Source organism: Euleptes europaea, chromosome 18, assembly GCF_029931775.1.
Source record: "Euleptes europaea isolate rEulEur1 chromosome 18, rEulEur1.hap1, whole genome shotgun sequence".
Taxonomy (NCBI): domain Eukaryota; kingdom Metazoa; phylum Chordata; class Lepidosauria; order Squamata; family Sphaerodactylidae; genus Euleptes; species Euleptes europaea.
The window spans coordinates 28,903,873-28,931,644 of NC_079329.1; the positions used below are offsets into that span (position 1 = coordinate 28,903,873).

At 45.9% G+C, this 27,772-nt stretch overlaps 1 protein-coding gene across 1 annotated transcript in view; it reads left to right on the top strand.

The window, feature by feature from the left end:
* Positions 1–27,772, top strand: part of ASIC2 (acid sensing ion channel subunit 2) — a 543,783-nt gene that overhangs the window by 180,471 nt on the left and 335,540 nt on the right. The window lies entirely within an intron of this gene.

A 27,772-nucleotide genomic window follows, 5' to 3' on the forward strand; every position in this document is an offset into this window, starting at 1 on the left:
CTCCTCGTCATTCTAAAAATCTCCACCATGATGGCAGTGGAGCAAATATTTATTTAGAGATTTATACTCTGCTTTTATTCCCAGTAGGGATCCAACACAGCTTACAAAATTAATCTCCCCTCCTATGTATTTATCCTCACAACAACTTCGTGAGGTAGGTTAGGCTTAGTGAAAATGCCGGGCCCAAGACAATTCACTGAGCTTTAATGTACGGTTGCCAGCTCCAGGTTGGGAAATTCCTGGAGATTTTTGGGGTGTAGCCTGAGGAGGGCGTGGTTTGGGGAGGGGAGGGACTTCAATACCATAGAGTCCATTAGTCAAAGCGGTCATTTTCTCCAGGTGAACTGATCTCTATTGGCTTGAGATCAGTTGTAATAGCAGGAGATCACCAGCTAGTATCTGGAAGTTGGCAACCCTACTACCATGGCAGTGTGGGGATTTGAACCTGGGTCTCCCAGTTCCTAGTCCAACACTTATCCTCTACTCCAGAGTGGCTCTGTAATGTGTTTAGCTTCTAACAAAACAGAAGTATGTGGATCCCCCATTTCTATTTGCCAGCACAGCCAATTTTAAGGGCAAGCTACGTGTTTAGAAAAAGCTCATGGTCCAAGGTCCAAAGCTCCCTTACCCAAGGAAAGCTAGCATTTTGGGGTAAAGGGTTCTAGCCTTCTCTTTGCTCATGTTCTATATGGATAGCATTTAGGGTTGCCAACCTTCAGGTAATGTTACAAAAACATATGCAACCTGTGCCAGAATTAAGATTACTTAAGATAATTGGCAGCACAAGGGCTCAAATATAAAAAATCACAACAAAAGAACATGCAAATTGCAATAAATTTACTGGCGTTGACTTCATGCCACAACACTAACTAACAAAGTTCTATCTAATATGACACCAAAATATGTACAATAGTGAAGCAAACACCAATTAACGCAAAAATAATAACAATACAGCAAGAAATAATAGCAATACAGCACTGCACAAATTGTGCAGAAAAAGGGCAAAAAGCCTCAAGTACAACTGTAACCACATCCACTTCCACTTAGTCCGTAATAAATACGTTAGGAAGTGTCCACGGTGGAATCAGATGTCCATCAGTGGGTGTGTAGGGTCCAAAAGGAGCCTGGAGGGAGAGAGGTCGTGTGGCTAGTCATGTGACCACATTTCGAAAGGCTTCTTCAGCTCATTTAAAATATTAATGAGACCAACAGCAACTAAAAACGAATTGTGTCTTGTTGTGGACCGTCACGCCCGGAAAGTGCATCCTGAGCTCAATCTGTGCGTATGCGCACTCCTTCCTCCTAAGGCGCCTTTCCGGGCGCCAATTTGTGCAGTGCTGTATTGCTATTATTTCTTGCGGTATTATTATTTTTTGCATTAATTGATGTTTGCGTCACTATTGTACATATTTTGGTGTCATATTAGATAGAACCTTTGTTAGTGAGTGTTGTGGCATGAAGTCAATGCCAGTAAATTTATTGCAGTTTGCATGTTCTTTTGTTGTGATTTATTATATTTGAGCCCTTGTGCTGCCAACCTCCAGGTAATAGCAGAAGATCTCCTGCTGTTACAACTGATCTCCAGCCGATAGAGATCAGTTTGCCTGGAGAAAATGGCCGCTTTGGCAATTGGACTCTATGGCATTGAAGTCCCTCCCCTCCCCAAATCCCACCCTCCTCAGGCTCCACCCGAAAAACCTCCCGCTGGTGGTGAAGAGGGACCTGGCAACCCTAATAGCATTTGCTTTTTAATGTAAGCATTCTGGTATTCTGAAGTGGTACATTCCCAGAGAGGGCTGTACCATGTGCCTTTTGTGAATATGTAGATCAGTCTTGGATTGAGGACTGAAAGATATGATGAACAGAGTAATCTTGGACATGGGAATTTTATGGGCTGGCAGTTTACTTCCTGCCATGTTTGATTCCAAGCCTCCTGGTGGAAAATTGTCGTCTCACCACCATTCAGTTCAAACTGCATTCTGGGCACCGTGCCAAGCTCATTAATATTGTTTAGTGTTTGATTAGCATTTGCGTTCTCTACAATGGCTTTAATCCCTGTAATTAAAGAGCCTCCTGCTGTGGCTATAGGAAAGAAGCAACAGAAATCAAGGATATGTACTAAATTATTTTCACCAGTTCTACAGGACTCTTCCATAACAAAGTCCTGTACATTTCTTTTACTCATAATTTACCTTTATAACAAGCTTAGGAGGTATGCTAGATGGAGAGACAGGTTTGCCCAAGCACCCTCAGACAAATAGTCATATTTTCTCTTGCAAGGACTCTGTGCTCTTAATAGCTAAATGACAGGAGCCCTGTACGGGTGTTACATTCACACAAAGTGGGAGTCTGCCAATCACACATTTTGGGAGCACATGGTCCCTGTGGTGCACCAAATATACACCATGGCCATTGTGTGAATTGGGCAACGCGTGGATTTTCCACCCATGTACTACCTCACATGGCCTAATTCACATAATATGGTGATCATGCATATTGTGTGCATGGCAGGGAACACATGTTCTGAATACACATGGTTGGCAGGTACCCAGTTCAGTGAATATAATGTTTGTGGAGGGCTATACAGAAATTCAGTAGGTGCTGCTGCATTTCATGCTGGGAAAAATTACCCTTGTTGAACTTCTGATTAACATGCGAGTGGCTAAAGGCTGAGGACTAAGGTCACCAGGTCTCCTGAGCCTCGGACACAGAAAGGGGCATCTTGGGACCTTAGGGAGCGGTGCTTGTTAAGGAAGAGGTGGAGCCTGGAGTAGGGTTGCCAACCTCCAGGTACTTGTAAAGAAAAAACAGCACACAGGCTCACCATAAATCACAAAGCACTATAATCTATATCACAATGAATAATTCTTATTATGTTCTATCACCAATATTTACATATATATTTACAACAATCAAAACTGTGCAAACACTGTGCATGATACATACAAAAGGCTCTTATATAACCTAAAGCGAAGGAGACCAAGATATTAAAAGTTCCCAACGAATGGTGAAAGGTTGAAGCTGATGAAGCTTATTGGCGAAAACGTATCCGGATAAAGCGTTCCCTTTCTGTTACGCAGTCCATTTCCCTGTGGTGCCGGCTCCCACCCCATCCAGCGGGGCGAAGATTTCCATCAGCCTTTGGGCATTTGCTGTGAATTCAGGACTCTTCTGAATGATCATACAGTGACTACCGCTCTTGCTTGTGAGTCTTATCACAGCTTCAACCTTTCACCATTCATTGGGAACTTTTAATATCTTGGTCTCCTTCGCTTTAGGTTATATAAGAGCCTTTTGTATGTATGATGCACATTGTTTGCACACAGTTTTGATTGTTGTAAATATATATGTAAATATTGGTGATAGAACATAATAAGAATTATTCATTGTGATATAGATTATAGTGCTTTGTGATTTATGATGAGCCTGTGTGCTGTTTTTTCTTTACACTTATGTGATACAGCACTAGTGGTTTATTTCCTTTGGTTCAACCTCCAGGTACTAGCTGGAGATCTCCTGCTATTACAACTGATCTCCAGCCGATAGCGATCAGTTCACCTGGAGAAAATGGCCTCTTTGGCAATTGGATTCTATGGCATGGAAGTCCCTCCGTTCCCCAAACCCCACCCTTATCAGGCTCCACCCCAAAAACCTCCCACCAGTGTCGAAGAGGGACCTAGCAATCCTAGCCTGGAGGTTCCTGATAATGCTTTTAGAACAGATCTCAGTGTACTTGAATTGCTTTGATCCCCAGTGCTCAATGTTCACTCTCTTTCCTGCGTGTTTTAAGAATAGATATAGTACAAGCTGGGACTTTGAAGGAATTGGGAGAAGGGAAAACCATGTAGGATTCTATAAGCTCTGGAAGACTTCAGTAGCCTGTAGGGTTGCCTGCTCTGGATTGGGAAATACCTGAAGATTGGGGGGGGGGGGTGGAGCCTGGGGAGGGCAGGGTTTGGGGAGGGACCTCAGCACAATATAATGCCATACAATCCATCCTCCAAAGCAGCCATTTTCTCCAGGGGAACTGATCTTGGTCATCTGGAGATCAGTTGTAATAGCAGATCTCCCAGTGCCACCGGGAAGTTGGCAATCCTAGTAGCCTGATCCCCTCCTTTCTCTAACTTAACATCTGGCTCCTGAAGGGCTCCTGAAGCATACTCAGTCCTCATCAGGCCTTTTTGGTTTCCCCCTTCCTTTTATTCATTACAAAGCCATACCTGGAGAGTTGTCAAGTATGTTGAGAGCCCCTCCCTTGGCTGTGGGTACCCTGGTTTTACTATTTTCATGGTCATCATGGAGTTCAGCCACGTTGTTATTATATATATATATTGGAAGCTCCCTCCCCAAATTCCCCCTCTAGGATTCTCAGAGCCTTGGGTAGGGGAATTTCTCTCCACCCCCTTTTAGTTTTATCATACATTCAGCCGCGCTCAACACTCCATCCTTCCAGAGCACGTTCTGTCCTCCTCAGGCTGCAGTTTTCTCTTTCTTTTTTGGTTAATTTACAAAGTCACATTTTTCTGCATACCCAGCAAGTCCCCTGTGTAAGGCAATACCCCTATTTTGCCTGTGGGTGACCCAGTTTGCTGCTGTCATTATCATAACAAGAGCCAGAAATTTCAGATTAAAGTGAGAGGAATCATGGTGGGGGACGGAGGGGGGGATAAATTGGGCAATCCCACCCAATCTTCAATATTTTTCCCACTAGGATTCTCTCTGCTCTCAGAGGGGCTAAGCTGGCTGGTGTGCCCTCTCCTCTTTTCTCCTTCAACTGATTCTTAGTTGCCATCAACCTTCCATCCCTTCTGGAAAGTTTTCTGTGTTCATTAGGCTGGTTTTTTTTTTAATTGTTTCTTTTTATCCAAGTTTCATTCCCTTCCGTCCCTCCCGTCCCCCTCCCCAGCCCCACGCCGTCTCCTTATAATTTTTAGTCTCTTAATCCCAGCTACGGGCACAAAGGCTGGATCTTCCACCGAATGTCTTTTCTTCCTTCCGTTGATATCCACTTTAAGTAGGTCTTCCATCTACTCGTGATTTCCCTGTTCTTGTCTTCCCATTAGGCTGGTTAAAGGGTTTTGTTTTGTTTTTTATCCTTTTGTATAAGTCATATTTTTCTGCAAGTCCCCAGAGTAGGCCAAGAGACCTCCCTTTGCTGGCGATGGGCCTGTTTTGTTGTTTTCAACACATGAGGTCATTCAATTTGCCATTCAATATTGTGTTGGTGATGACTGTATGGATGTTTCATTGTTCTCTCTCAAAGAGAGAAAGAGGAAGATACAAAGCCAGCCCCGGAGGGATAACGGGGTTGGGTTGAACTTTAGAGTGTTAAGAAAAGGCAGGGGATGGGCTCACTGTTTGGATTCTGCCTCCTCTCCTTGAGTTTTAATTCTTTCCCTACAGACTCTAAGAAGAAGTTTGGGCTCATAAAACTGCAGGTCCAACACTGAGACTTGGCAACCCTAGGCAGAACCTCCATCAGGAAGAAAGATGGCAATTCTATCAGCAAACGTTGTGGCAGGACTCAGTTTGAGCAGACGTTCCCTATGTCTGCCCCGATTCTCCAGGTATTGTGGCTGCCAGATCCCTCTTTGCTACTGGCAGGAGCCTGAGGAGAGCGGGGTTTCACTGCCATAGAGTCCAATTGCCAAAGCGGCCAATTTCTCCAGGTGAACTGATCTCTATCAGGTGGAGATCAGTTGTAATAGCAGGGGAGAAGGGGCTGTGGCTCAGTGGTAGAGCATCTGCTTGGCATGCAGAAGGTCCCAGGTTCAATCCCCGGCATCTCCAGTTAAAGGGACTAGGCGAGTAGGTGATGTGAAAGACCTCTGCCTGAGACCCTGGAGAGCCGCTGCCAGTCTGAGTAGACAATACTGACTTTGATGGACCAAGGGTCTGATTCAGTATAAGGCAGCTTCATGTGTTCATGAGATCTCCAACTAGTACCTGGAGGTTGGCATCCCTAATCGTGGTACATTCATTCTGAGAATAGATAAGAGTGTTAGGCCAGGGGGAAAGTGTGGATACTGAAGTACAAAATGCTTGTTCGTGTACAAATAGTGGCTGGGGATTGAGGGCAGAATACCAATATAAATAAATAAATAAATAAATAAATATTTCATTTGAATACATACAAGTAGGAGGCTCGATCCTTGCTATGATACTCGGCTGTTTAAGCATATGTGTGCCCTTTCCGGTCACTGAAATTCACATGTATATTGTGCATTTGAGTTGTATATTTCTGTATTATCATGAAAGAAGATGTCCAAGTGCCCTGGCGTGGTCGTTCTTCAATATGAGATGAATTCCCCCCTCCTCTTCTTGGCCAGACTTCCTCTTCCAGATGGTGAATTACATGCAGATATAAAATTGCTAATGGGCTCGTTTTAAGGTAGAGAGCTGAAATCTGGATGATTGGTCATCAGGCTAAAGACCCGACTGAAATTTAAAAAGATCCAGGTAGCATCTGTACTTGGGAGAATGACAATTCCTACTGATGGCAGCTAGGATTTGAGGTCATTGGCGGCCATGGTTTTTTACTTGATATTTACTTGATAACTTTTCTAAGGACTGATGGCTTTATTTTAATTTGTTTGGCCAATGAGTACACCTTAGAGACCAGTCTTAGGTTAGGGCTAAAGGCTAAAACTCCTGTTATTGGAATTTGGATGTATCATTGGACTCAAAAAGGGGAACCTCAGTATGGATGGGGGATTGCACCTCTGGGAAAGGAGGTGTTAACTTTCCCCCTATACTGTTCCCTGTACTCAAAATGCTTCTCCCTAGCAGGTTTAACCCCACCATGGATAGAGTTGCTAGGTCTCTCTTTGCCACCGTCAGGAGGTTTTGGCTGCGGAGCCTGAGGAGGGCATGGATTGAGGAGGGGAGGGACTTCAATCCCATAGTAAATGGTGTGATGTGACGCTACCCTATGGGTCAGAAATAACCTGATGCTCACACAGGGGACTACTTACCTTTATCTCACCCGATTCTCCTCATGACAGCCCCCCTCATCCCACAACACACTTTTGTCCATGCAGGTCCCAGGATTCCCATCACAGTTCTTTTTGGTGCTCAAAGGGAACCCCACCTTCCCTTTTCATCAGCAGAAAAGTTGGTTGTATCTAACGCCATCTGTTCTCCTCTAGTAACACTTTAAGCCAAAGCACTCGATTTTTGTTTAAACCACTGAAGTTCCGATGAGGTTGAAAGGACTATCTCAGTTTAAAATATTATAACATGGGTGTTATTGGTAAATATATCTGTGTCTGAGGATCTGGTGGTGACTGCCGAGCTCATTGGCATTCCTTTTGTTTGTCGATTACCCTTCTAATTCATCTGCAAATGGCAGTCGATCAATTTCTAAATGTCAGGAAATGTCCTGTGAATGAATGGTTTGAACCCCCCTGATTTGGGTTTTTCCCCTCTAGGTGAAGGAGAGTGTAGACAGGGTTAAGGTCAGCTCACAGGGTTAAGGTCAGCTCATATACATTTATATGTGAATCTGCCATTGCTGTTCTGGTTGGAATATTCAGCTTTTTATCAAGATTTGCAGGGTGTGTGTCTGAGAGAGAGAAAGAGAGAGAGAGGACTTCTATATAAGTGGTAAGGGGGAAGGAAATACACAAAGCTGGTGATTTGAGTGGGGGGGTCACTGGTGTGGAGCACCAAAGTCTATTTCAGCGTGGAGCATCAAAGTCTATTTCAGTCTTGCCTAGGAACCCATAAAAGAATGTCTCTGTGCATGCTCAGAGTGCTTCCCTCTCTACTGCATGACTAGAAGGATCAATATAATCACATCTGGATTTAAGGACCAAAACTTCCAGTTGTTGGAGTGTGATCCCTGACACCTTTATTTAACCACTTTTTGGATTAGCGGTAACCCCATGGAGCTTTTTGACCAATTTCCTTAAGGCAGACTGACATGTTTGACAGACACTTGCCCTCCCATGGTTTGTAAGCTTCAAAGATTCCACATTCACCCGAGGCAAAAAAATTCCTAGCTGAATGACATAGTTGGATCTAACTAGCTTTCTTGTTCCATCTTGCCCAATTCCCCTCCTCACTGCAGCCCCCGTCCCACATGGCTTTTGTCCAGTATGGCATTTTTTCTGGTTAAAGACCATCCTTCCTCATTTTCTACTGGCAGAAAAGTTGGTTCGATCCAACTCAGAATCTGTAAGGAAATGCCTAACCCAAGGATGATGAAAAGTTCACCATGGCCCACCAATGATAAATTTCCAGAGGATCTCTAAGCACCAGTAGGTTTCTGAGATAATTTGCAAGGGATGATGGTGGATCTTGGAAGATGCTTTATGTTCTTGAGAAAGAATGATTGGGTATAAAGCACTCAGCTTCACTCTGACTCATACTGGTGAAATCTTAGAAGATCCATCCTGAGTATACACTCTTTCTCTGTATGTATAATGTACATTGGCAGACCATGGGGATTCTAATTTAAAAGAAAAAAGACCACGCAGGGCTGTAGTCCATCTACCATGAGTCTAATCTCTGTTTCCCTCTCTGGAGAGAAATATAATTTAAATCCGTTGATACTCAGAGGCTTATTTGCTTCAGCGGCTCAAGGTTAATTTATATTGCCAATAATTTGACTTTGTGTTTTCAGAGCTATGTGTTTCTGGATTGTTTACCTTTTGGGTAATATAATAAGCTTTTCTTTCTGAGCAATGACTAATCATGCACATGTCTGTCCAGGTGACCAATTCAAAGTATTTCTCTCCCCCACCCCATCACATTTTAGTGTTTGCATTCGGGCTTTTTTAAATGGAGAATTTGGAACTGCACAGTGGTGTGCGATTGTAATTTGTGCACATAGCTTGTAGCAGTACAACATACCTGTGCATTTTCCTTATGTGCTTAGAGTCACATTCAGTGTCACTTAGCAGCCTTCATAGAATTGGATAAAATCCTAAAAACTGGAAATTTGACTGGCACAAGGCCAGAAGATGGGTTATATGCACATTTCACAAAGGGGGCATTAGATTTGATTTAAAAGGTTTGTGGAGGACAGATCCATCAGTGTATATTAGCCAACCTGACTAAACCTCCATGTTCAGAGGCAGTCAGCCTCTTAATATAAGTATAAGGAGGCAACATACATTAAGGATTGCTTTCTCCCATATGAACCTACCCATTTGCTTGTTTCATCCTCAGAGGCCCTGTTTTGCTTGCTCCCACCTTTTGAGGCTAGATGAGTGGAGACCTGAGGAAGAGCTTTCTCAGTCATGTCAAAACTTTACAATTCACTCTCCTAGGGAGATTTGGTTTTCTCCCTCTATCATTGTCCCTCCATGGTCTTTTATGCATGGGTACTTTGACTCACATTCACCGCTGGACTGATTCCGTTGTTCCTTGGAGTTATGCATGAGTTTTCCGTCCCTCAGAGTTGACCTCACGCCCACACTGCACTCTCCCCAGATCTTCCCAATGCTCTTTTAACGTGATTCTTAGTTCTTTTCTGAGATCAATCCGCGTCAAATCTTCGCCATTACTGTGCATAAGCCAAAGCGCAGGTCTCTCTCCCCATGCCTCCACATGACCCCTTTCTAGTGTTTCCTCCTCCTCCTCCTCCTCCTCCAGCCAGCCAGCCTTCAGCCATCCCTTCCATGAAGCCCCAGGAAGCCATTGATACCGGAGAGGTAAGCAGCCATGTGGCTGCTTACTTCTTTGGCCGCCTTCGGCCAGTTTTTTACCCTTTTGATATGATGATTTATCGTTTTCTATTAAAATATAATTAAAAATGAAGAGACAGCCAAGGCTAAGATCCAGTGCTCCCTCGCCCCCCGTGGGTAACCCATCACCCAAATGCGGAGGGGGGAGGGAACGTTGGATCTTAGCCTCAGCTGCCTCTCTCTTCATTTTAAATTATGTTTTAATCGAATTAACAATAAATCAACATATCAAAAAGAAAAAACGGCAGAGGGTGTCTGGAGAAGTAAGCAGCCACATACTTAGCTCTGCAGTCCCTGTTGATCGCAGAGGACGGGTAGCTGAGCCTGGTGCTTCCCCATGATCTCTGGTCATGGGGGAGGGGAAGCCAAGTGCCAGGCTGCTGTCCAGAGCTTAGCTTAGCTTTCTCTCCCCTGCATGCTCCGTGATAGCAGGAGACAGGTAGCTAAGCCCTGAGCTGCAGCTCTGGCTTTCCCTCCCTGGTGGCACTTGGGTTGTCAAATGGGCACTTGCCAGGGGCAGAGGGGAGCTGGTGGGGTGGTGGTGGTGGTGGTGGTGGTGGTGACGCTTTTCTAACAATAAACACTACAGCCAGTTACAAAGGAGCATTTTCAAGGAGTGGGGGACTCAGATGCTTCTGGATTTCTGCTGGTGATTCTGCAGTATTCCTGATACTCCAAGAATTTCTTTGGGGCAAACAACCAGCATTCATAAGATTTTGAAAATCTGGATCAGAAAAATGTGGGTCAAGAGAAGTTCCCAAGTTCAACATGTAGAAGTTCCCAAGTTTAACCTGTGGCCTTTCCAGTAAATCAGAATCAGTTGTTAGGGGTTGTGAAAGATCTGTGCCTGAGAATCTGTGGGAGACCTGTACCTGATGCCTCAGCCTGTGGCCTTGGAGAGCCACTGCCTGTCAGAGTACTGACCTCGGAAGACCAAGGGTCCGACTCAGCTTCACAACTTCACATGTGTGTTCGGTGCAGTATCTGAGCATATGAACACTGTCACTGTGGGAACTAGGGTTGTCAGCCCCATCCCCCTCGGGTACCGGCGGGGGATAGAAGGGTAGAGTTGCCAGATCCAGGTTGGGAAACCCCTGGAGATTTGGGGATGGATCCTGGGGAGGACAGGGACCTCAATGGGGTACAATGCCGTAGAGTTCACCCTCCAAAGTATCTATTTTCTCCAGGGGAACTGATCTCTGTAGTCTTGAGATGAGCTGTAATTCCAGAGAATCCCCAGGTTCTACCCGGAGGCCGACATCCCTAGTGGGAGCCCTGCTGCAAGACAGAGCCAGTGATTATGATGAAATGCCGATTGTATAGCAGAATTGAGTTCTAGCTCCAGACTACAGTCAGGGAAATGGAGCTGCCTCTGAGAGAAGGGAAATTAGTCTTCCCTGCTCCGAAGCTTCAAGGCAGGCAGCTAAACCTGCAAAGAGGCAATCAGTTTGGAACAGAGTCTGACTCATCATCTTACATCAACATCCCAGCTGCCTGTATTATGCTTATCGTGTTAAGCAGCTTGTTACACCCCGATGAGAATTGTGAATGTTGTCCTGCAGACACAACAACAACAAGCTGAAGGAGATCTTCATTATAGGCCCAGGGAAGGAGTAGCCCCTGCCTCCCATTTCCTACCCACTGTTGATCGCTGCTAAGCTCTCTTTCCTTGGTGGTCTCTTTCCCGGCTTCTCTCTTGCCCTAACTGCTAGAGAAAATTCCACTAAGGAAAGAAAGAAAAACAAGGGATAGAGAGCAAGGCAACCTCTGACGGGTGGGAAAGGCATGCGTAATCAAAAGGAAGCCCCAAAGCAGTCGGCAGGGGTGACTGCGGGGAAATGTACCTGCATAAAAGGCCATAGCAGTGTTTCTTTGGGTTTGCATCCCGCACAATCTAGGAACAACAATAGCACCCTTCTTAAGCTAGTGCTGATTGTTTGGAAAGGCTCAGTGGCTGCATTAGGGTTGCCAATAGGGTTGCCAACCACCAGGTAACCCCCATCTTTTGGATTTATACCTAATGGATATCCTATGGAATTGATCATCTTTGAAACATTAAGAAGAGGACTTTTGCCTGTGAAATTACATTGTGACTTCTTGTGCTTTAATGTAAATATTATTAGTCACACAGTGGTTAGGTTTATTTGCTACACATTGTTTGTCCTTTGGCTTTATCACTTATTATATACTTGTTTGTTATAACTTGGCTCTGTGCATTTGTGTACCATTCACCCGTGCTAATTTCCAAACCTTGAAGGTAAAGGCACGGAGGTGCCCTTGTTTTTGCTTTGCTTGTTAACCACCAGGTAATAGCTGGAGATCTCCTGCTATTACAACTGATCTCCAGCCGACAGAGATCAGTTCCCCTGGAGAAAAATGGCCGCTTTGGCCGTTGGACTCTATGGTATTGAAGTCCCGCCCCTCCCCAAACCCCGCCCTCCTCAGTCTCTGCTCCAAAAATCTCCTGCCAATGGTGAAGAAGGACCTGGCAACCCTAGTTGGTGGCTGGAGATCTCCCGCTATTACAACTGATCTCCAGGTGACAGATGATGAGAGGGAGGGCATCTTGGCCATCTTCTGGTCACTATGGGTGTGGAGGGGAAAAGTAGTTGTGAATTTCCTGCATTGTGCAGGGGGTTGGACATGATGGCCCTGGTGGTCCCTTCCAACTCTATGATTCTATGTGACAGAGATCAGTTCCCCTGGAGAAAATGGCTGCTTTGGTGATTGGACTCCATGGCATTAAAGTCTCTCCCCTCCCCAAAGTCCACCCTCTTCAGGCTCCATCCCAAAAACCTCCCGCCGGTGGCGAAGAGGGACCTGGCAACCCTAGCTCCAGGCAAAAGAGATCAGTTCCCATGGAGAAAATGGCCGCTTTGGAAGGTGGACTCGATGGCATTATACCCCAGTGAAGTCCCTCCCCTCCCCAAACCCCACTCTCCTCAAGCTCCACCCCAAAAATCTCCAGGTATTCACCAACCTGGAGCTGGCAACCCTAGCTGAGCCGGTTCTGGCAGGCTTCATGCTCCAGCACTCGAGGCCTAGATTTGGACTCTATGGCATTGAAGTCCCTCTCCTCTCCAAACTCTGCCCTCCTCAGGATCCGCTCCCAAAATCTCCAGGTATTTCCCAACCTGGAGCTGGCAACCCTAGGCTGCCTGCATATTCAAAAACAAAACAAAGCACACTCACGGGCTGCTCCTTGGACCTGTGATAGGTTAGAAACGTCTCTTTTTCACATTATATATCACTTTTTTACACGCAGAAGAATTTTGTTATTTTTCTTAATGCTTTGGCAGCTGATATCTTATGGTAGGTTTCTTCTGTATCAGTTTCCTGTTTTGCAGAGGCTTCCTAAACTATGCTACTAATTAATTAAGGCAAACTTTCTAAAAGCCTGAGCAGCCGCAGCAAATCCAAACTCCTTGAAAGCCTCCAATTCCTTTGCCAGCAGACTTCAGGCCAGCTTTCTGAAACCTAAGTAAGATTTTCCAAGCAGGGGCTTCCAAGGCTTGACCTGGCATGCCAGCAGGCAAAGCAGACAATCAGATTAAAAATTTACAAACAGCGTTATCATACGGAAGATATAAATCTACAAGCAGAACAGAGCACAATGTAGATGTTTATCTACACACGGAAATCTTCAAGCAGAGAAATTCAGAAGCATCTTAATGGGTTTGCTTTTAGCATATATTGGGAAACGTGATCGGAATGAATGATGATGTTGCAAAGCCTTCCTTGGGTTCTGGGGCTTTACTTTTAAATCCTGGATCATCAAGTAGATGGAGGCCAGACAGTGGGTCTGAAATCATGAGGCTGCAGTTGGTTTCCAGTTCCTTATTTGCAGATCCTAGTCCTTTCTTGCACATTACTAGGGTTGCCAGGTCCTTCTTTGTCACTGGTGGGATGTTTTGGGGGCGGAGCCTGAGGAGGGTGTGGTTTGGAGAGGGGAGGGACTTTAATACCATAGAGTCCAATTGCCAAGCAGCCATTTTCTCCTGGTGAACTGATCTCTGTCGGCTGGAGATCCTCCTGTAATAGCAGGAGATTGCCAGCTAGTACCTGGAGGTTGGCAACCCTACACATTATGGAGTACACAGATTGAGTCTGGTGTCCCCACCCTGTAACACAGTCACATGTAGGGTTGCCAGCTCTGGGTTGGGAAATACCTAGAGATTTTGGGGGTGTAGCCTGAGGAGGGCGGGGTTTAGAGAGGGGAGGGACGTCACGGCAATAGAGTCCAATTGCCAAAGCGGCCATTTTCTCCAGGGGAACTGATTTCTATTGCCTGGAGATCAGTTGTAATAGCAGGAGATCTCCAGCCACAACCTAGAGGTTGGCAACCCTAGTCACATGTGAGTTGTAGGCTCTTAATTTCTGCATGTGCGGTGCCTGATTTTGGCCAGGATCGGAGTGCATGGCGAGATTCAGCCTTCACCCGCCGTCATTTTCCAACCTGAAACAATCTGGGCAGGGGCATTGTTGGGCCTATTGGAGAAACTCATGGGTATCCCAGGAAGCTTGTGTGTTCCCCGCGATAGTGCTCCCTGGGATTTTTTCAGCTTGGGAAAGTGGCACAGGTAGTGGGTGTGTGTGAAGCCTAATCTCCACGAGCACCACGATCCATGTAGGAACTCAGGGAAACCTGCAACACAAGAGTGATTGCATTACAACTGAGACAGAGTGGGGAGCCCAGATCCATCCTGTGTACTTCATAATGTGCGAAGGGGCCAGTCCAACCACAAATATTGATAATGCTTAAACAGCTCTGCACCCCAGAATAAGGTTGTGTGGTGTTGGGGGTTTTTTGCCGTCAAGTCACTGCTGACTTATGGTGACCCTATAGGGTTTTCAAGGCAAGAGACACTCAGAAGTGGCTTTCCATTGCCTGCTTCCATGTCACACCCCTGTTATTCTTTGGTGGTCTTTCTTATTCTTTGGTCTTTGGTTATTCTTTGGTGGTCTTAGCCAGGGCCGACCCTGCTTGGCTTCTGAGATCTGATGATATCAGGCTAGCCTGGGCTATCCAGGTCAGGGAGAATAAGTTTTGGACCACCCCAAATCATGCATCCTCAGACTCTGGGGACTCTGCTCTGCCCGAGGATATGCACTGGTCCAAAAACTGGGTTTAGCACTAAGTACTCCAAAGTGAGGTGGTCCCCAAGAGGACTGAAGACACTTGGGGAAGCTGCAGCCCAAAACAAGATTTGGTCCAAAGCTGTTCAGTTATCGTCAGTGCTTGAGATAAGAAACTGGGAACCAGCCTCATATTGGGGGATTTTCAGGTCAGTGTCAGAAAACTAAAAGGTACATTTGTACATATGAAACTGCCTTATATTGAGGGAAGCCATTGGTCCCTCTTGCCCAGATTGTCTATGCTGATCGGCAGTGGCTCGCCAGGGTCTCTCTCTCTTTTTTTTTTGCTGTCAAGTCACATGGCGACCCTGTAGGGTTTTCAAGGCAAGAGACATTTGGGAGGTGGTTTACCATTGCCTGCCTCCACATCATTGCCCTGGTATCCCTTGGAGGTCTCCCATCCAAATACTAGCCAGAGTTAGGTCTAAGAGTGTGTGACTGGCCCAAAGTCACCCAGCAAGCTTTCAAGGAGCGAGTGGGGATTCGAACCTGGGTTTCCCAGGTCCAAGTCCGACACCTTAACCACTGTACCACGCACGGTCTTATGTGTGTGTAAAGTGCCATCAAGTCACACTCAACTTATGACAACCCCTTAGGGGGTTTTCATGCAAGAGACTAACAGAGGTGGTTTGCCAGTGCCTTCCTCTGCATAGCAATCCTGGTATTCCTTGGTGGTCTCCCATCCAAATACTAACCAGGGCTGACCCTGCTTCGCTTCTGAGATCTGATGAGATCGGACTAACCTGGACCATCCTCAAGGTCAGGGCCTCGAGGGTCTTAGGCAGAAAAAAAAAAAAAGGCAGTTCCCAGCATCTGCAACCTGTGATTCTTTAACTAAAATTTCCAGGCATTGAACCTGGGACTTTCTGCATGCTAAACATTGTGTTCTACCACTGAGCCAAAAGCCCTGCTCACATGTCACAGCAAACATGCATACATCCCGTTTTTGCCCTCTGCAGGCATTCCATGAGCTTACAGTTTCAATTCACATGAACCAGGACCTTGATTCTTCAGGGTTCTGTTTGGCGTGAATAGACACTGTATGTGCACGGGGAAATCCACATGTTGCCCAGTTCACACGAGGTAGCAGCCATGCACGTTGGGTTCATCACAGGGACCCATGCACTCCTGATATGTGTGGCTGATATGTGTGGCTGGTGGGCTCCCAGTTCTCATGAATGGAACAGAATGGAATGACTGCAGAGGGCTCATGTAAAACTAGATAAATGAGAGGTTTAAATCGATTCAGATGTATATGCATTGAATGTAAATAACACCTGTACAAAAAAAAAATCAAAGTCCTATTCACACATTACTGTGAACATTTGTGCAATCTTTATACTTGATTTTTCTGTGCATGAGAGATTCTAACTGGAGTGTCTGGATGCTAATTTCCTCCCCACCACATTCCAAAGGCAAATACTTAGTCTAATACAGGAACTGTTCCCTTTCCCTTCTTCAAGACTGCACAGTGACTTCTAATCCTATTTTATCCCCAGTGGGAGGGAAAAAAAGGTAAGAAAATGCAGGCAGTAAACAGAAAAGAGGAGATTAATCCTGTCAGTCTGCGGCAACAGAGTCATCTCCCAAGCCATATGAAAATGAATAGAGCTCCGCCTTCTCCTTTACTCCCCCAGCCTCAACTCATGGGGTCAACTCCCAGAGCCTAAAAAGACAACTTTCATCTTCATGCATTCCTAATTGTTTGTGAAATTGGAATGCAAAGGGCTTAATCTGATCTGGTTCTCACCAGTGCCGAAACCCTGTTTTTAAATGCTGGGACTCGCTCCTGAAATAGAGCATTAACCATGCCGTGCTTATTTATTAAATAAATAAAGCTGCAGAGGACCAAAGACCATCTGGTTCCTTCCCATTCTCAACCTTAATTATTATTTATTGCTGTTATTACGGTGGTGGTTTACCTTTTTGATAGAGGACAAAAGAACAGGCAGGAGGGAAAGGCTGACATGCAGGTAACCGCGGATGAATCTCAGCGAGGGTTTTTCCTGACAGCAGACCAGCAAGGCAGACTGTGTGCTCCAAAGGAATGGGGGAAATGTAATAAAGACGTTAAAAGTGCCTCTGAGCATGTGCAAGATCCAGTGACTACATTTTTATCCCCCTCTTCCTCCAAGGAATTCATCATGTATGCAGTTCTCTCCCTTTTTTATCCTTGCAACATTCTTGTGAGATGGATTAGGCGGTGGGAATAACTAGCCTAGGATTACCCTGGGAGATTGATCATGGTTTGGGGATTTGAGCCAGATTCTTTCTACTGCTAGGCTGTTCTCTCCCCCACCCCCCAATCTATTGTGATTGGGCTTCATACAGCTAGGATTTAGATCACTGTTTTTCAGGAAAAGTGTATAGAACAATCTTTGTCTCTAGAAGGTCAATGCACAGAAGCCCATAATTGTGTAGTGTTTAGGGTATCAGATTAAGATCTGAGAGTTCGAACGCCCCACTCTGTCCTGGAAGTCTGCTGGATGACAGGGAGCCTGTCACTCTCTGTCTCACCTACCTTACAGAGTTGTTGTGAACATAAGTAATCTAAATGTACTGCTCTGAGCTCCTTTGAAGTAAGCAAGATTTTAAAAAATGCACTAAATGGATAGAGGGGGCTGTTTAAACATTAGGCCTCAGCCCTGAATATAGGAGGGAACATTTCAGGAGGGAGCACCTCTGAGCATCTGCAGAGTTGCCTTGTGACTGAATAAGCACACCATGTTGTTGATCTAGTGTTGAGGACCTGTTTGTGGGTCTTAAATATAAATATTTTCTACGTCCCTCAAGGCCAAGCCTTTATGTTTCAGGTGTATCGAGTCTACTAATATCTTCTGGGGCAATAATTTATTCCGTGAATTTGTGGGAGTTTGTTTCTTATTTCCCTAGTTGTCATCTAAAGAGGACTTAAAAGGTAAAGGTAAAGGTCCCCTGTGCAAGCACTGGGTCATTCCTGACCCATGGGGTGACGTCACATCCCGACGTTTCCTAGGCAGACTTTGTTTGCGGGGTGGTTTGCCAGTGCCTTCCCCAGTCATCATTTTACCGACCTCAGAAGAATGGAAGGCTGAGTCAACCTTGAGCCGGCTACCTGAAACCGGCTTCCGTCAGGATCGAACTCAGGTTGTGAGCAGAGCTTGGACTGCAGTACTGCAGCTTAACACTCTGCGCCTCCTCATAAAGAGGTCTTAGCTGTCTAAAATCTTCCTTGATTCTTCTCCAGAGAGTTTTTGTTAACTGGTTTCCAAAGGAAGCCGCCCATGAATAGGAAAAAGAAGGGGAAATATAGAAGTCCAAAGGATTCCCTTCACCCATGACAAACAGTAGACCAGTTAATATAACACCGGAAACTTTTTGCTGCATTTTGAAGCAGAAACTCAGAAAGTAGCAGTGTGGAATATTAGTAGCGGATTCAAAGTCTAGCTAATTAATTGCCTGAAATGGCTTTTGAAAATTAATGAATTGTGGAAAACTACAAAGTGTATCTGGAGCCCAGCTCATTAACAGTCTAATATGGTTTGGGGAGGATTAATAAACTGTGGATAAGTGTAGCATATTTTCCGGATGCCGTTGGACTTTCCATATTGGGTAACGACAAATTGTTATTTTTTTGTACAATCCGACCATATATATTTCTTGGTTCTGTTAATTGTGCTGCCGTGTCCCCTCCACCCTTCTGATTCCCCCTCTTTCCCCATGTATCTCTCATGACAGCCAGATGTAGGGTGGGGAGAATGCAGTGGGGGTGGCACTGGGGAGGGTAACATGGTATTCTGGCTCTGGACATGGCAGTTCCATTTAGCGATCACCCCTGCACCATTTACCTGCAGATTTATTTCTCTTAATCTTAGTGGGACAGGCAGTGCAGCTGTCTTTTCTTGCCCGGAAAGATGTGACTCAAGAGGATTACTCACATTGTTGGGAAGGGGCAGAAAGGAGTGTGTGTGTGTGTGTGTGTAGGTGTGCGTGACTCCCCCCCCCCCCCGTTTGCTCTGAAGTCCACACACCACAGTTCAATGGAGTGGAGCCCCGGTGCTGCATATATTCTTATTGATTTAGGAGGCGTCAATCTCGGGCGCTTTAGAAATGTCTCCGGAAACATCAATATTGGTATTTCTTTCATAAATGCCGTTTCTGTTTTGTATAAACTACTCCAGCCCTTGCTGCTGGGAATGGTTCTCCCTTCAGTCACATCCTGTGGGTAAGAAAAGATAGCCACGGAGGTGCCCCCAGCCTGGCCTGCTAAGCGAGAGAGAGAAATCTGTCGTTAATGGTGGGTTGGCAGTTGCTAAATGGAACTTCCATGATCAGAGGCAGGCTACCTCAGAATGCCAGATCTTGGGACAAAGAACATCGGGGGCAGATTCAGAAGTTAAAGCAGCCCAGGAGGAAGCTGAGCCAGCAGCCCAACTAGGGTTCTCAACTCTGGGGCTGGGAAATTATTGGAGATTTGGGGGTGGAGCCTTGGAATGGTGGGGTTTGGGGTATAAATGCCATGGAGTATAATACCATGGAGTCCACTGTTGAAAGGAGCCATTTTCTCCAGGGAAACTGATCTCTATATTGTGGAGATGAGTTGTAATTCCCGGAGATCTCCGGGCCCCACGTTGGAGACTGACAACCCTAAGTCCAACCAGTGGTGACAACAAGAAGCATTGTTATGATCACCACCAGCAGGGTCTGGGAGAATCACCCAATGCCTTCTGTTGTGGTTCTGAGGATGGGGATTTGAACCTGGCTTTCCCAGGTCCTAGTCCGACACCTTAACCACTATACCACACAGACTCTCTCCAGGGTCTTGTGTGTGTATGTGTGTGTGTGTAAAGTGCCATCAAATCACACTCGATTTATGGCAACCCCTTATGTGGTCTCCAAGACAATAGACTATTAGAGGTAGCCATTGCCTTCCTCTGCACAGCAATCCTGGTATTCCTTGGTGATCTCCCATTCAAAATGGAGGAATGGCGTTGTAAGCGGCTTTGGGTCACTGGGAAGAGAAGCAGGGCATAAATGAAGTGAATTAATTAACTTCTTCCCCGTGCATGATGGTCTCAGTGAAATGGGCCTGGGGAGCTTGGATTTGCCCCATTGGGGAACTCTGTGTGGAACTTGGTTCCCCCTGGTTGTATTTTGACACTCTTACCAGTACACCAAATTGGCCGCCCAGCGATGTGAGGGATTCCCACAGGTACATGGATGGCACTACTGTGTGTGGAGACTCCCCATCAGTCAGCAGCACAGTTATGGCTTGTTTTCTAAGACCAGATCCAAAGGTTGGCATTTTCCTTTCCCATTCCTGCAGCCCTTGTGGATGCTCCTTCTCCAGTGCCCCAGCGGGCTTCCTTCACTCCCCACTCAGGCAAAAGTCCCTTGAGTAAGCGAGAGAGATGTGAGCCTGCATAGAAGCCAGAATGGAAGTCGCTCTTGGTGGGGGAAATCCACTTGTCCCAGCAGAAATCCAAAAATCCCCAGCCTCCTCTCAAGTGGGGGTCAGAGCCATCCGTTTGGTAGCCTCCTACTAGGGTTGCCAACCTCCAGGTAGTGTAAAACAAAGTTAGCGTGCTGTAAGATAATTAGCAAACAAAAAACAGCAACAACCTGCAAACAATTCTCCTTTATGCTTCATAAAGCATTTAAAGATACATCCAGTATCTAATGCAATAATGGACAATGTCCAAGGTTACATATATGGCCACAATAAGAAGATTATACAGCCCTAGAACAATAGCTAGGAATTGTTCTAGGACTGTATAATCTTTTTATTGTGGCCATATATGTAACCTTGGACATTGTCCATTATTGCATTAGATACTGGATGTACCTTTAAATGCTTTATGAAGCATAAAGGAGAATTGTTTGCAGGTTGTTGCTGTTTTTTGTTTGCTAACCTCCAGGTAGTAGCTGGAGATCTCCTGCTATTACAACTGATATCCAGCCGATAGAGATCAATTCACCTGGAGAAAATGGCTGCTTTGGCAATTGGACTCTATGGCATTGAAGTCCATCCCCTCCCCAAACCCCGTCCTCCTCAGGCTGTGCCCCAAAAACCTTCCGCTGGTGGCGAAGAGGGACCTGGCAACCCTACCTCCTTTAATTCCTGTTCTCTGCCCTTTCTCTATTTTGGCGGCCAGGAGGAGCTGCCGGAACAGAGCTGTGTTCATAGCAAGGCATGTGGATAGGAATCAAGGCAATGCATTCTCTTAACAGATACAGCTTTATTTCTACAGGCACAACTCTAGTGGAAATACCGTTTGCAGGACTCGGGTACAGATAGGGTTGCCAGCTCCTGGTTGGGAAATACCTGGAGATTTTGGGGATGGAGCCTGAGGAGGGTGGGGTTTGGGGAGAGGAGGGGCTTCAGTGCGGTGTAATGCCATCGAGTCCACCTTCCAAAGCAGCCATTTTCTCCAGGGGAGCTGATCTCCGTCACCTGGAGATCAGTTGTAATAACAGGAGATCTTCAGCCACCACCTGGCGGTTCACCCCACAAATAATAAGGCTCAGTGCTGTAAGGATAATTGGAGCAACCCAAAACAGCACTATGACAATCTTCTTATGCAAGGAAAGTGAATTTTATAGTGAAAAAGTGCAAAATATATACAAATATATACAAAATGAAGATACAACAAGATACAAATTTGCAGAATGCAATCCAAAAAATATGACCATTGAAAGGATATCACGGATCCTAATTGAACAGGTAAGTCAAAATATACGACCCATTAAGGTGTCTTTTAGCATAAAGTCTCTGGTAAATGCAAAATTTTGACTTACCTGTTCAATTAGGATCCGTGATATCCTTTCAATAGTCATATTTTTTGGATTGCATTCTGCAAATTTGTATCTTGTTGTATCTTCATTTTGTATATATTTGTATATATTTTGCACTTTTTCACTATAAAATTCACTTTCCTTGCATAAGAAGATGGTCATAGTGCTGTTTTGGGTTGCTCCACCACCTGGAGGTTGGCAATTCTAGGTATAGGCTCAGAAAAGAAATGAAACACAGAAAGGTTGCTTACCTACTTGAGACTTACAGTTCCTGAGTGTCAGATTTCCCCTCCCTTCTAGAAGATTTAAATAGGTATATGCGTAAGGAGGATTTTGTCCTTCACATGGTCACACTTTCTGCCACTGCCACTTGCACAGAAGTGACAGCTCCTTTTCACGTCTCCTTCCCACGTATGCAAAGAGGCCTTGACATATCTAGGCCTCGAGTGCTGGAGCATGAAGTCTGCCAGAATCAGCTCAGCTAGGCTTGCCAGTAGGGTTGCCAGCCTCCAGGTGGTGGCTGGAGATCTCAAGTTCACAAGTTCACAAGGTTAGAAGAGACCACAAGGGCCATCCAGTCCAACCCCCTGCCATGCAGGATCCCACAATCAAAGCACTCCCGACAGATGGCCATCCATCCTCTGCTTAAAGACCTCCAAAGACGGGGACTCCACCACCCTCTGAGGCAGCGCATCTCCTGCTATTACAACTGATCTCCAGGCAACTGAGATCAGTTCCCCTGGAGAAAATGGCCGCTTTGGCAATTGGACTCTATGGCATTGAAGTCCCTCTCCTCTCCAAACCCCGCCCTCCTCAGGCTCCACCCCCCAAAATCTCCATGTATTTCCCAACCCGGAGCTGGCAACCCTACTTGCCAGCTCCAGGTTGGGAAATACCTGGAGATTTTGGGGGTGGAGCTTGAGGAGGGTGGGGTTTGGTGAGGGGAGGGACTTCAGTGGGGTATAATGCCATCAAGTCCACCTTCCAAAGTGGCCCTTTTCTCCAGGGCTCAGTTGTAATAGCGGGAGATCTCCAGCTACCACCTGGAGGTTGGCAACCCTAGGTGCCACGTTTTCACTCCTGGCTTTGAAACCAAGCCTATCCAGCTGGAAAAGGTTTTCCCCAGCCCCAGTATTGCCTCAAAGCTGGTCAGTCTTCATAACTGTCCTGCCCCGTCTGCCCTCATCCATCACAGCCCATATGAGAAGTGAGATCTCTTTTCCTTCCAACAACTGCATCTTTAGAAAACAAGGCCTTGCTTGTTGCAGGTGTGCGTGTGTGTTTAGTGCGTGTTTCTCCGCCTCACTGGCTGCGGTGCAGTCATGGCGCTTGTCACCCCGTGTATTGTGGCAGACCCCGGGCCTGCAGCTTTCTTGTTTGTAGAACATTAAATCATCCCACGGGGGCTGTTGTGGTTTCGTATATCTGCCACAGGCTGCTGCTGTTTTTATGGTAGACTACCTTTCTGGATGGTAGATTAAGTTTCATGCCATGACACCTCAATCCGGTTGATGTTACCGGTGCTGCGGCCTCTGCTTACACAAGAGAAATGTTGCTTTCCTCCTTCCTAGGCAGGTTTCCAAGACTGACTGAGAAAGATATATTATGCTATAAAAACGTTCCTTGCCCCACGGTGTCCTCTGTCTTTCTCTTATGTCTTTGCCAGGGGTGGGGGTTTGATTTGTTGAGAAGGACTCAGTCTTGCATTACGAATTTATGGTATGTGTGTTAAACCGCACAGCCGCTCAGCTCTTGCAAGGAGGTGTGGTTTCATCTAGCAGCTGAGCTCTTGCAAGACTTCCCTTTTTGTTTCTATGGTTCAGGACACTTCAGTGTAGAGAAAATGGTCTTGGAACCATTTATTTTCGCCTGAGCTAAACGGTAAAGAAGGTCACTATGCTAGAGTGGCATTTTCAAAACAGGTTGCCGAGGTAGGGTTGCCAACTTCCCGGTGGTGGTTGGTCATCTCCCAATATTACAACTGATCTCCAGGTGACTTACTTGATCTGAACATCAACGTGAGTCTTAAACTCTGGAGGTACCTTGATTTTGCCCTTGGTCCAGGTCAGATAAATTCATTTTGGCCTCCAGATCATCCAGACTCAGAGTTTGTATCCAATCCAAAATTAATCCAGATCTGGCTACTAGAAAGTCTTGGGCAGTTGTGTGCCCCAGCTTCCTCCTTGTGTATGCACCAGAGTGTTAAAGGTTTCAAGGCCTCCATGTTGCGAATTGGTCTCCACGCAGCTTTCTCATAAGGAACAGATAAGCTGGTAAACCTATAAATCCCTTGCATAGAGAAAATTAGCATGTCAGGAAAATGGCTGGATTAGAATGCCTCAGCTTGATCTGCAGGATTTCTATGTGCAAGGTGTTTATTTACACAGAGTGGCATTCAATTATGTGCTCCTCAAGCTGTAAGCTGAAGTGGTATAGCCCTAACAGAAGTTAACCAGCTCACCCGCTCTTTGTAAGAACCACAAGGATACGTATCTCTCCCCCCCCCCCACTCTCTCCACACCATTTCTCCTCCTTGATAAAGCAATCCCGGCAGTCAAATTTTTAAAATAAATAAATAAATATGGGAAGAAACCGTAAGGTATTGCTGAGCCGGTCATGAGTTCTGATAGCGCTGACCATCTCCGCTGTTTCTGAGCAGGGAGCCTACCCCATTCCTATCTACAAGCACCACAACCTTTCAGCAGCGCATCCGTTCTGAGCGCTGCCCGTGACATCTCGCGTGCTAGATCGAATGCTGCCTGAACCAGGGATCACCCGGCCATCTTTCTTCTGGGCAGGGAGACAAGATGAACGTCAGGTCCCTTTGCTCTGTCCTGTTGTCCTGTTTATCTCTGTGGCTCTCTGCGGGTCACCTTTCCTGGAGTCCTGCCAGCACATCATAGCCTCATTAGTCTGGTCCTGGAGTGTTTTGCATGGAAGATGAAACACCCTGAGCGTAACCTCTCTCTGTGCTAATGATGCAACCTCTTTCACGCACGTTTTGTTCTGAACTTTCTCGTACTGTAATGAATTAGAACACCTGGCTTGCTGCCAGGGGTGGGGGGAGGACGGGAGGGGAGGACTCACCTTCTAACTGTTCCTCGGCTGCAGTCTAATAGTGAAACCTGTTGAGACTAAGAGCCGTGTTCATTAACTTTGCCTGGCACAACGTAAGGCTTCTTTTTTTTTTAAAAGCACTCATTTCTAAAGCTTGCAAAGCGTAGTCTAGGCTTATGCAGAATATGCGGACCAAATGCCCAGTGGAGTGTGAGAAGACAGAAAACCTGGGCGCTACACTACTACAGAGGAGATCTGGCAGAATGGGGATTCGAACCTTGATATCCGAGATCCTAGTCCAACACCCTAACCACTATGCCACTCTTGTTGTCTTCTTAATTTTTTCTCCCAGGTTGATAGCCATTCTAAAAAGGAAGAAGCAAGTTTGGCACAGACAAATCACTGAAATAATATTATTTTTTACTTCATGCATTTCATTTAGTCCACCTTTCTCCCCAATGGGAGCCCAAACTGGCTTACATCGTTCTCCTCTCCTCCTTTGTATCCTCACAACAGCCCTGCGAAGTAGGGTTGTCGCCCAGAGATCGGTTTTAATAGCAGGAGATCTCCAGCCACCACCTGGAGGTTGGCAGCCCTAGGTTAGGCGGAGAGTGACTGGTCCAAGGGCATCCCAGCAAGCTTCCATGGCACAGTGAGCATTGGAGCCTGGGTCTTCCAAATCCTAGTCTAACTACTACACCACACTGGCTCTCAAACAGATCAAATATCAATATCAAATGTCTTCATTGAACATTTGCATTATTTGGGGGGTGTTTAGCCTCCCTTTTTTTACAATGGGGTGTGGCTGCTTCCTGGCCCACCCCTCTCTAGGATTATTTCAGCCCTCCACAGGGTTTTGAGCATCTTCCACAATGGCTATTTGTTCTAAAATTGCCATGATTCATTTACTCAATTTTAATGGAGAATCCGAGCGATGTCGTTGGCAACCTGCTGCGCACCCAGCACATCTCCCCAATTGTTCTCCTCTCATTTTCCCCAGCCCTGATTTGTGTAGTTAACAATTAATTCATGATTGCCGTGGCTAGCCAGGGAGAGAAGTAATTAATTAGGCTGTAAAACAAAAGGACAAATGGGAAATTGCGGGGAGAAGAGCGATGTTACTTCCAAGTAGCAGTGTGGTCTGTAGCGGTGATCTTCAACCCAGGGGCTGGAATCCTTAGGTGGGTCATGAAGCCTGTCTTCTGGGTCTAAGGTTGCCAAACTCCAGGTGGTAGCTGGAGATCTCCTGGGATTACAACTGATCTCCAGGCGATAGAGATCGGTCCACCTGGAGAAAATGGCTGTTTTAGAAGGTGGACTCTATAGCATTGTACTAGGGATTGTCAACTCTGGCTTGGGAAGTACCTGGAGATTTGGGGGAGGAGCCTGAGGAGGGCAGGGTGGGGGAAAGGAGGGACTTAATTGGGGTAGAATGCCATAGAGTCCACCTTCCAAAGTGGCCATTTTCTCCAGGGGAACTAATCTCTGTCTTCCAGAGATCAGTTGTAATCCCAGCCACCACCTGGAGGTTAATACAAAACACAGCACCAATGCTCAAAGTACAATCAACTATTCCACATGTTGATTGTACTTTGAGCGTTGGTGCTGTGTTTTGTATTAACTTAGTTCTACTTCAGCTCTGGTTGTTAACCACCTGGAGGTTGGCAACTCTACATTGTACCCTATTGAAGTCCCTCCTCCTTTCCCCAAGCCCCACCCTTCTAAGGCTCCACCCCCAAAATCTCCAGGTATTTCTCAACCCAGAGCTGGCAACCCTAGTTGGGTTGCAAGCCCCTATACAGATGCCATTTTCAGCTGCTTTTTGGCATGCCTGACTGCTAATTTCAATTGGAAAACAAATTGCACAGGGAAGAGGCATGTTTTGTTTTGCCCTAACCCGACTCGGGGTATCCCCTGTGACTGCTTTTTGGTGTCAAAAACATGCCTGAAGAACTCCAGTGTCATTTATAGCAGCTTAATTATTGGTTTAGATACTTATACCTCACTTTTCTCCCATAATGGGGCTGCAATGCAGCTTACATTGCTCTCCTGCCCTCCATTTTATCCTCACAACGACCCTGTAAGGTAGGTAAGGCTGAGAGAGAGTCATTAGCCCTAAATCAACCCCAGGCTTCCATGGCAGAGTGGGGACTCGTACCTGGGTCCCCCAGATCCTAGTCTGACACTAGTTCTCAGCTGTGTTTGGCTTCTAGCTCTCACAGCATGCTCTCCCAGGTCCTATATACTAACTCACTGAGATTTTTTAAACGTTAGTGATCTTACCCATAGCATTAAGTATCAGCTTGTCACATGCAATATGTTGTATTTTTTAAATTATGATTTATTTTGTACGCTACCTCAGGCAGGTTCCCTGGAGAGGTGGCATAGCATACAAGAATTCTAAATAAATAAATACGATAAAATCACAGCAATTGATTGTCCCCTCTGTGAAACAGGATGCTGGCCTGTATGGACCACTGGTCTGGTCCAGCAAGGCTCTTCTTATATCCTTAACTGAGAACCAGGGAAGAAAAATCAGATTAGGGGAATATATGTTTTGAGCGGCTAGAAAGAAATTTGGAGAATTTGCGTGACAATTTCCCTCCCCTATCCCACTGCCCCCACCAAAAATGTAGATTAACTTCGGCTGTGGAGTCCCACCTCTGCAATCTCATACATATATATTTGGAGAGTTCTGGGTTCTGCCCTCCCACCCAGCCAAAGCACATAGTTTGCAAATACAGCATCACTCAGCAGCATTTGCTTTGCTTCCCTGTTGCAAAGCCTGGGGATTTCCCGCCCCCCCCCCCCAGTCCTTTTGTTTGCATTGTTTAAGCTGCTCTGCTCAGGCTGTTTTGTTCTGAATGTAATAGGCTCAGTAGATTAACGAAGAACTTAATCAGAATCCAGCATGGAAAGCCTGCAGAGCCCGTACAAAACTGGGCAGAGCTCATCCCCAAAGCCAGGTGGACTGGATATGCAAGTACTTCTTTGCCAATGGTCAAGTGCTGAATTCAGACCCACAGAGCCCTCCAAACAAACATACAAACAGGAAATAAATAGGAATTCAGGCTCCTGCAGAGACAATCCTCACTAGGGTTGCCAACCTCCAG